Source organism: Arachis hypogaea, chromosome 19 (genome assembly GCF_003086295.3).
Source record: "Arachis hypogaea cultivar Tifrunner chromosome 19, arahy.Tifrunner.gnm2.J5K5, whole genome shotgun sequence".
NCBI classification, from domain to species: Eukaryota; Viridiplantae; Streptophyta; class Magnoliopsida; order Fabales; family Fabaceae; genus Arachis; species Arachis hypogaea.
The window spans coordinates 75,702,235-75,711,468 of record NC_092054.1 but is presented as its reverse complement, the minus strand read 5'-3'; the positions used below and the strand labels follow the sequence as shown (position 1 = coordinate 75,711,468).

At 40.7% G+C, this 9,234-nt stretch overlaps 1 non-coding gene across 1 annotated transcript; it reads right to left on the bottom strand.

The window, feature by feature from the left end:
- Positions 1-545: 545 nt before the first annotated feature.
- Positions 546-653, bottom strand: LOC112780716 (small nucleolar RNA R71). Its single transcript, XR_003191533.1, has one exon. It is a non-coding gene; the product is annotated as a small nucleolar RNA R71 (small nucleolar RNA).
- Positions 654-9,234: the final 8,581 nt, after the last annotated feature.

Genomic DNA, 9,234 nt, shown 5'->3' with positions numbered 1-9,234 from the left:
TCTTCTTTGTCATATGAGCAGGAGCAAGGATAAGAACATTCTTGTGAAAGCAGATCCAGAACCTGAAAGGACTCTGAAGAGAAAATTAAGAGAAGCTAAATTACAACAATCCAGAGATAACCTTTCAGAAATTTTCAAACAGGAAAAGGAGATGGCAGCCGAAAATAATAAATGCAAGGAGAATGCTTGGTGACTTTACTGTACCTAATTCCAATTTACATGGAAGAAGCATCTCCATTCCTGCCATTGGAGTAAACAACTTTGAGCTGAAACCTCAATTAGTTTTTCTGATGCAGCAGAACTGCAAGTTTCATGGACTTCCATCTGAAGATCCTTTTCAGTTCTTAACTGAATTCTTGCAGATATGTGATACTGTTAAGACTAATGGAGTAGATCCTGAAGTCTACAGGCTCATGCTTTTCCCTTTTACTGTAAGAGACAGAGCTAGATTATGGTTGGACTCTCAACCAAAAGACAGCCTGAACTCTTGGGATAAGCTGGTCACGGCTTTCTTAGCCAAGTACTTTCCTCCTCAAAAGCTGAGCAAGCTTAGAGCTGATGTTCAAACCTTCAGACAGAAAGAAGGTGAATCCCTCTATGAAGCTTGGGAAAGATACAAACAGTTGACCAAAAAGTGTCCTTCTGACATGCTTTCAGAATGGACCATCCTAGATATATTCTATGATGGTTTATCTGAGCTATCAAAGATGTCACTGGACACTTCTGCAGGTGGATCCATTCACCTAAAGAAAACGCCTGCAGAAGCTCAAGAACTCATTGACATGGTTGCTAATAACCAGTTCATGTACACTTCTGAAAGGAATCCTGTGAGTAATGGGACGCCTATGAAGAAGGGAGTTCTTGAAGTTGATACTCTGAATGCCATATTGGCTCAGAATAAAATATTGACTCAGCAAGTCAATATGATCTCTCAGAGTCTGAATGGAATGCAAGCTGCATCCAACAGTACTCAAGAGGCTTCTCCTGAAGAAGAAGCTTATGATCCTGAGAACCCTGCAATAGCAGAGGTGAACTACGTAGGTGAACCTTATGGAAACACCTATAACTCATCATGGAGAAATCATCCAAATTTCTCATGGAAGGATCAAAAGCCTCAACAAGGCTTTAATAATGGTGGAAGAAACAGGTTTAGCAATAGCAAGCCTTTTCCATCATCAACTCAGCAACAGACAGAGAACTCTGAATAAAATGCTTCTAATTTAGCAAATCTAGTCTCTGATCTATCTAAGGCCACTGTAAGTTTCATGAATGAAACAAGGTCTTCCATTAGAAATCTGGAAGCACAAGTGGGCCAGCTGAGTAAAAGGATCACTGAAATCCCTCCTAGTACTCTCCCAAGCAATACAGAAGAGAACCCAAAAGGAGAGTGCAAGGCCATTGACATAAGCGCCATGGCCGAACCTGTGAGGAGAGGAGAGGACGTGAATCCCAAGGAGGAAGACCTCCTGGGACGTCCAGTGGTCAATAAGGAGCTTCCCTCTGAGGAATCAAGGGACTCTGAGGCTCACCTAGAGACCATAAAGATCCCATTGAACCTCCTTATGCCCTTCATAAGCTCTAATGAGTATTCCTCTTCTGAAGAGAATGAGGATGTTACTGAAGAGCAAACTGCCAAGTTTCTTGGTACAATCATGAAGCTGAATGCCAAATTATTTGGCATTGATGCTTGGGAAGTTGAACCTCCCTTGTTCATCAATGAACTAAGTGATCTGGATCAACTGACATTGCCTCAGAAGAGACAGGATCCTGGAAAGTTCATAATACCCTGTACCATAGGCACCATGATCTTTAAGGCTCTGTGTGACCTTGGTTCAGGAATAAACCTCATGACCCTCTCTGTAATAGAGAAACTGGGAATCTATGGAGTGCAAGCTGCTAAAATCTCACTGGAGATGGCAGACAGCTCAAGAAAACAGGCTTATGAACAAGTAGAAGATGTATTAGTAAAGGTTGAGGGCCTTTACATACCTACTGATTTCATAGTCTTGGATACTGGAAAGGAAGAGGATGAATCCATCATCCTAGGAAGACCTTTCCTGGCCACAGCAAGAGCTGTGATTGATGTTGACAGAGGTGAAATATTCCTTCAATGGAATGAGAACTCCCTTGTGTTTAAAACTCAAGGATCTCCCTCTGCAACCATGGAGAGGAAGCTTGAAAAGCTTCTCTCAAAGCAGAGTCAACCAGAGCCCCCACAGTCAAACTCTAAGTTTGGTGTTGGGAGGCCACAACCAAACTCTAAGTTTGGTGTTGAACTCCCATATCCAAACTCTAAGTTTGGTGTTGGAGAGTCTCAACAAAGCTCTGCACATCTGTGAGGCTCCATGAGAGCCCACTGTCAAGCTATTGACATTAAAGAAGCGCTTGTTGGGAGGCAACCCAATGTTTATCTAATTCTTATTTTTATTGTTTTTCATGTTTTCTTAGGTTCATGATCATGTGGAGTCACAAAATAAACAAAAAAATTCAAAAACGGAATCAAAAACAGCAGAAGAAAAATCACACCCTGGAGGAGCATCTGTCTGGCGTTCAAACGCCAGAACAGAGCATAGTTCTGGCGCTGAACGCCAAGAATGGGAGCATCCTGGCGCTGAACACCCAGAACAAGCATGGTTCTGGCGTTCAACGCCAGAAATGGCAGCAAATGGGCATTGAACGCCCAAAATGGGCACCAACCTGGCGCTGAACGCCCAGAGTTGTGTGCAAGGGCATTTTGCATGCCTAAATTGGTGCAGGGATGTAATTGCCCTGACACCTCAAGATCTGTGGACCCCACAGGATCATCTCAGGATCTGTGGACCTCACAGGATCCCCACCTACCTCCACTCACTCCCTTCTCTCTTCTCAATCATCCTCTATTCCCAATAAAACTCTTCCCTATTAACTCTTTACCACTCACATCCAAACACCCACTTTCCTTCAAAATTCAACATCTCTCTACCACCCAATCCCACCCATATGGCCAAATACACACTCCCATCCATCTCCTCCATATCTTCTTCATCCTTTCTTCTTTTGCTCGAGGGCGAGCAACATTCTAAGTTTGGTGTGGTAAAAAGCATAGCTTTTTTGTTTTTTCCATAACCATTGAAGGCACCTAAGGCCAGAGAAGCCTCTAGAAAGAGGAAAGGAAAGACAAAAGCTTCCATCAAGGGTCTATAGCTCAGTGGTAGAACATTTGACTGTAAATCAAGAGATCCCTGAGATACCTCAGGGGATACATTTTCTTCCACACAATTATTGGAAGCAACTAAGGGTGGAACATCAAGAGCACTCCATTATCCTTCATGAAATCAGAGAAGATCTAAAAGCAACGAAGGAGGAGCAGCAAAGACAAGGAAGAGACATAGAAGAGCTCAAGGACATCACTAAGGTGGACTCATTCCTTGTTCTTACTTTCTCTGTTTTTCGTTTTCTATGTTATGTGCTTATCTATGTTTGTGTCTTCATTACATGATCATTAGTAGTAGTAACTTTGTCTTAAAGTTATAAATGTCCTATGAATCCATCACCTCTCTTAAACGAAAAATGTTTTAAATTCAAAAGAACAAGAAGTACATGAGTTTCGAATTTATCCTTGAACTTAGTTTAATTATATTGATGTGGTGACAATGCTTCTTGTTTTCTGAATGTATGCTTGAACAGTGCATATGTCTTTTGAAGTTGTTGTTTAAGAATGTTAAATATGTTGGCTCTTGAAAGAATGATGACTAGGAGACATGTTATTCGATAATCTGAAAAATCATAAAAATGATTCTTGAAGCAAGAAAAAGCAGCAAAGAGCAAAGCTTGCAGAAAAAAAAATAGAAAGAAAAAAGAACAAAATAGGCGAAAAAAAAATAGAAAGAAAAAGAAAAAAGCAAGCAGAAAAAGCCAATAACCCTTAAAACCAAAAGGCAAGGGCAAATAAAAAGGATCCCAAGGCTTTGAGAATCAGTGGATAGGAGGGCCTAAAGGAATAAAATCCTGGTCTAAGCGGCTAAACCAAGCTGTCCCTAACCATGTGCTTGTGGCGTGTAGGTGTCAAGTGAAAACTTGAGACTGAGCGGTTAAAGTCAAGGTCCAAAGCAAAAACAAAGAGTGTGCTTAAGAACCCTGGACACCTCTAATTGGGGACTTTAGCAAAGCTGAGTCACAATCTGAAAAGGTTCACCCAATTATGTGTCTGTGGCATTTATGTATCCGGTGGTAATACTGGAAAACAAAGTGCTTAGGGCCACGGCCAAGACTCATAAAATAGCTGTGTTCAAGAATCATCATACTGAACTAGGAGAATCAATAACACTATCTGAACTCTGAGTTCCTATAGATGCCAATCATTCTGAACCTCAATGGATAAAGTGAGATGCCAAAACTATTCAAGAGGCAAAAAGCTATAAGTCCCGCTCATATGATTGGAGCTATGTTTCATTGATAGTTTGGAATTTATAGTATATTCTATTCTTTTTATCCTACTTGATTTTCAGTTGCTTGGGGACAAGCAACAATTTAAGTTTGGTGTTGTGATGAGCGGATAATTTATACGCTTTTTGGCATTGTTTTTAGTATATTTTTAGTAGGATCTAGTTACTTTTAGGGATATTTTCATATGTTTTTATGTTAAATTCACATTTCTGGACTTTACTATGAGTCTGTGTGTTTTTCTGTGATTTCAGGTATTTTCTGGCTGAAATTGAGGGACTTGAGCAGAAATCAGATTCAGAGGTTGAAAAAGGACTGCTGATGCTGTTGGATTCTGACCTCCCTGCACTCAAAGTGGATTTTCTGGAGCTACAGAACTCGAAATGGCGCGCTTCCAATTGCGTTGGAAAGTAGACATCCAGGGCTTTCCAGCAATATATAATAGTCCATACTTTGGCCAAGAATGGACGACGTAAACTGGCGTTCAACGCCAGCCTTCTGCCCAAATCTGGCGTCCAACGCCAGAAAAGGATCCAAAACCAGAGTTGAACGCCCAAACTGGCACAGAAACTGGCGTTCAACTCCACAAATGGCCTCTACACGTGTAACACTCAAGCCCAAGCCCAAGCACGCACCAAGTGGGCCCCGGAAGTGGATTTGTACATCAATTACTTACTCATGTAAACCCTAGTAGCTAGTTTATTATAAATAGGACCTCTTACTATTGTATTTGACATCTTGGAACGCATTGTTCTTAGACCATGGGGGCTGGCCACACGGCCATGCCTGGACCTTCACTTATGTATTTTTAACGGTAGAGTTTCTACACTCCATAGATTAAGGTGTGGAGCTCTGCTGTTCCTCAAAGATTAATGCAAGTACTACTGTTTTCTATTCAATTCATCTTATTTCGCTTCTAAGATATCCATTCACACCCAAGAACGTGATGAAGGTGATGATTATGTGTGACGCTCATCACCATCTCCCCTATGAACGCGTGCCTGACAAACACTTCTGTTCTACATGAATTAAGCTAGAATGAATATCTCTTAGATCTCCTAACAGGAATCTTCGTGGCGTAAGCTAGAATGATGGCGGCATTCAAGAGAATTCGGAAGGTCTAAACCTTGCTGTGGTATTCTGAGTAGGATTCAATGATTGAATGACTGTGACGAGCTTCAAACTCGCGAGTGCTGGGCGTTAGTGACAGACGCAAAAGGAGGGTGAATCCTATTCCAGCATGATCGAGAACCGACAGATGAATAGCCGTGCCGTGACAGGGTGCGTGAGCATATGATTCACTGAGAGGAGGGGATGTAGCCACTGACAACGGTGATGCCCTTGCATACAGCCAGCCATGGAAAGGAGTAAGAAGGATTGAAGGAAGAAGTAGGAAAGTAGAAAAAGAAAGGGCACAGTATCTCCATTCGCTTATCTGAAATTCCTGCCAATGAACCTACATAAGTATCTCTATCCCTATTCTTTTATTTATTATTCGAAAACTCCATAATTATTTTATATCCGCCTGACTGAGATTTGCAAGGTGACCATAGCTTGCTTCATACCAACAATCTCCGTGGGATTCGACCCTTACTCACGTAAGGTATTACTTGGACGACCCAGTGCACTTGCTGGTTAGTTGAATGGAGTTGTGATCACACGTGCCATTACCAGGGATTATTAAGATCCCAATTCATTACACCATGATCTCTTTGGGGTATTTTTGATTTCATACAAATACAAAGAGACTAACTTTGAGGATCACAATTTCGTCCACCAGTTCTCAAGTGGCACGCCCAAGTGACTTCTTGGGGCTGGCGTGCCACGCCTTCGACACCAAGTGGCATGCCATAGTGAAGGTTCTTCTTGGAATGGTGAGTTGGCGTGCCACACCCCTTTGCTCAAGTGGCACGCCCATAGTAATTAATGGGCCAGGCGTGCCACGCCCCTTTTATGTCCTCCATTTGGCTCTCTGGAATTTTGTATTAGCGTGCCACGCCCACATGCTTGCTTGGACTTCTTCTCTGGACTTTAGTACTGGCGTGCCACGCCTAGCTCCTGACGTGCCACGCCAGTGCATTTTTGTGGCGTTTGCTTTAAGTGGCATGCCAGTTTCACACGCCCAGCTTCTTGTTTGTCTTCTACCCAATTTTTGATACTTTTCTCACCTGAAATTCAGCACAACTCATCTCAAAGTAGTGTACTATAATATTCATCAAATAATGCATGAATTGTACTGATCAAATGAGATTTATGCTCTTTTATGGTCTTCTTTAAGCAAGAAAGAAGGGTAGATGATGCAAGTCATCAACCACCCAAGTGGAAAAATGATGATCAACACGAAGACGGGTGCAACAGCAAGGTTTGGGACCCCAGAATTCATTCTAGCAATCAAAACTCTTGGGGCCTTGTCTCTTACTTTAACTTGCTTGAAGGCTTTATGCAACTAGTATGGGATCCCAGAGGCTATTGGAATTGCAAACATTGGTGGACATTCCTGGATGAGTTAAAACATAAGCCACCATGACAGGGAACTCACCAAATGTCCAACTTAAGGACTCTAACTAAAAGTGCTAGGTTGGAGACAACCCACCATGGTATGATCGTCCTTTTTCAGTCTTAGCTTTATTTTATTTTGTTTTATTCCTAGTTTTATTTTATTCTATTTTTCTTAGAGTTCATTCATAATGTCTGCATCAGCATCTATATTTCGCATTTTGCATACTCCATAAAAGAAGGGGGGTAACCCACGCGTGCGCGTAGGCCACGCGTGGGCGTCGATTCCCAATTTTGCTATCCCATCCAACGAACAGAAAGTTGAGATGGAATCGTGCAGCTGGTGTGCTCTGCATATACTTTGACCAACGCGCACGCGTCAACGATGCATGCGCGTCCTTTGGAACTTGGGAAATCCACGCGTCCACGTCAAGCACGCGCACGCGTGGATAGGACAATCGGCGTAAATTGGTGTTTGATCTGAGAGTTGTGCTGCCCTTGTGATGGAACTGTGCTAGAGGCACAAAATCATTCCACGCGTACGCATCCGTGACGCGTGCGCGCTATTTCGCTTTCAGACCACCCATGCGTACACGTGGGCGCTGCTTACGCGTCGAACGGCCAACTCAGATGTCACGCGTATGCGTGATGCACGCGTGCGTGTGACACCCCATTTTTTAATTCTTTCTTTTTTTTCTTCTATCTTCTCTCCCTCTTGCCTCCTCCTTTCTTACTTTCTTCTTCTTCATCTCTTTAACTTCTCATCATTCTCCCCCTTCATTCTATTTTACATAATTTAATTGCATTCTATCATTCATTGCATTTTAATTTTGTGCATATTTTTATTTTCTCTTCTAAATTTATCATTTTTTTCCATTGGTGTTAAATTTTCTTATTCAACTGTTACATCTTTTCTTGCATTACTCTCGTGCTTCATGACTAGTTCTATTCTGATTAGGAAATATTATTTAAGTCAATGCTAATCTTTTATGATAGTTGTACTCCTTTTGCATTGACATGAATTTAATTGATATGCCATTTGCTTCTTCTATTTTGTCCCTTGCATGTTGTAGCTACCATGTTATTGAGGCCCTCACTATTTGGCATCCACCCAACTATATTTTATTTGTTTTCTATCTTTGTTTTTAGGTTACTTTTCTCCTTCTTCTTCTTCTTTCAAGATGGCCACCAAAGAAGGGATAGGAAAAGCTTCTCAATGGGGCAACAAACAAGTCCATCTGCACAATCTTTGAAGAAAAGCATCAGTTGGAGCAAACCGTCCACTTGCATATCTTAGCATGCACCGAGGACGGTGCAATCTTTAAGTGTGGGGAGGTCGATACTGACATCCGTGGGTTAGTTATTTCCTATTTCAACACCAATATTTAATTTTTCTTGTTAAATTAGTTATTGCATTTGCATGTTTGATTGCATGTTTGTTTAATTTTGTGCATATTTTACCACTACTTGATTAAAGTAATGAGTTTCCTTCCAAGACCCTATTTGATAGCTTTTCACTAATTTAAATTAAAATTTTTGTTAAACTGGTTTGAAGACTGTAAATTGGAACATGAATTATAGCTAAGAACACACAACCTGTGAGATTTGAGCTTAATTACATGGTTACATTATTTAACCATAATATTTTATTCTTGTGTGTTTCCTTCTCTATGATTGTAATCTATATTTTGTTCCATTATATATGTCCATTGTTTAGTATATTTACATGATTGCATATGATTGAGGCCATTATTTGTTATTAGCTCACTCATCCCAAATAGCCTACCCTTTCAATCACGTTTGCTAGCCACCTTGAGACGTTTAATCCCCATTTGTTCTATATTTTACCACATCACTAGCCTTAAGCGGAAAAATAATTAATCACCACAAGTGAATCTTTGGTTAGCTTAAGTTAGAGATTGTGTATCAATTAAGTGTGGAGAACTATGGGAACTTGGGTTGATGAAAGTGTACAGTGTTCTATTGACAAAATATTAGGAGTTTGGGTGCATACTCATAAGAGACCAAAAAAAAAATTAAAAACTCATGTGCATTGATATGTTATGTTTGCTTTATGATTCAAAAAAAAAAAACCAAAAATATTCAATTAAATTTGTAAATAAAAAAATAAGGGGACAAAATTACCCCAATGCTAAGTTTAATAAAAGATCAATGCATATGTGAAAAATTAAAGAAATATTTGGTACATGAGTATGTGATACAAAAGTGGGAATTATGGGTAGCTAGGCATGATTTTAGAGTTACATAGAGTGTGTGTGTGTTAGGCAAGAGCTTAGGTTAGTCAAAGATTCATAC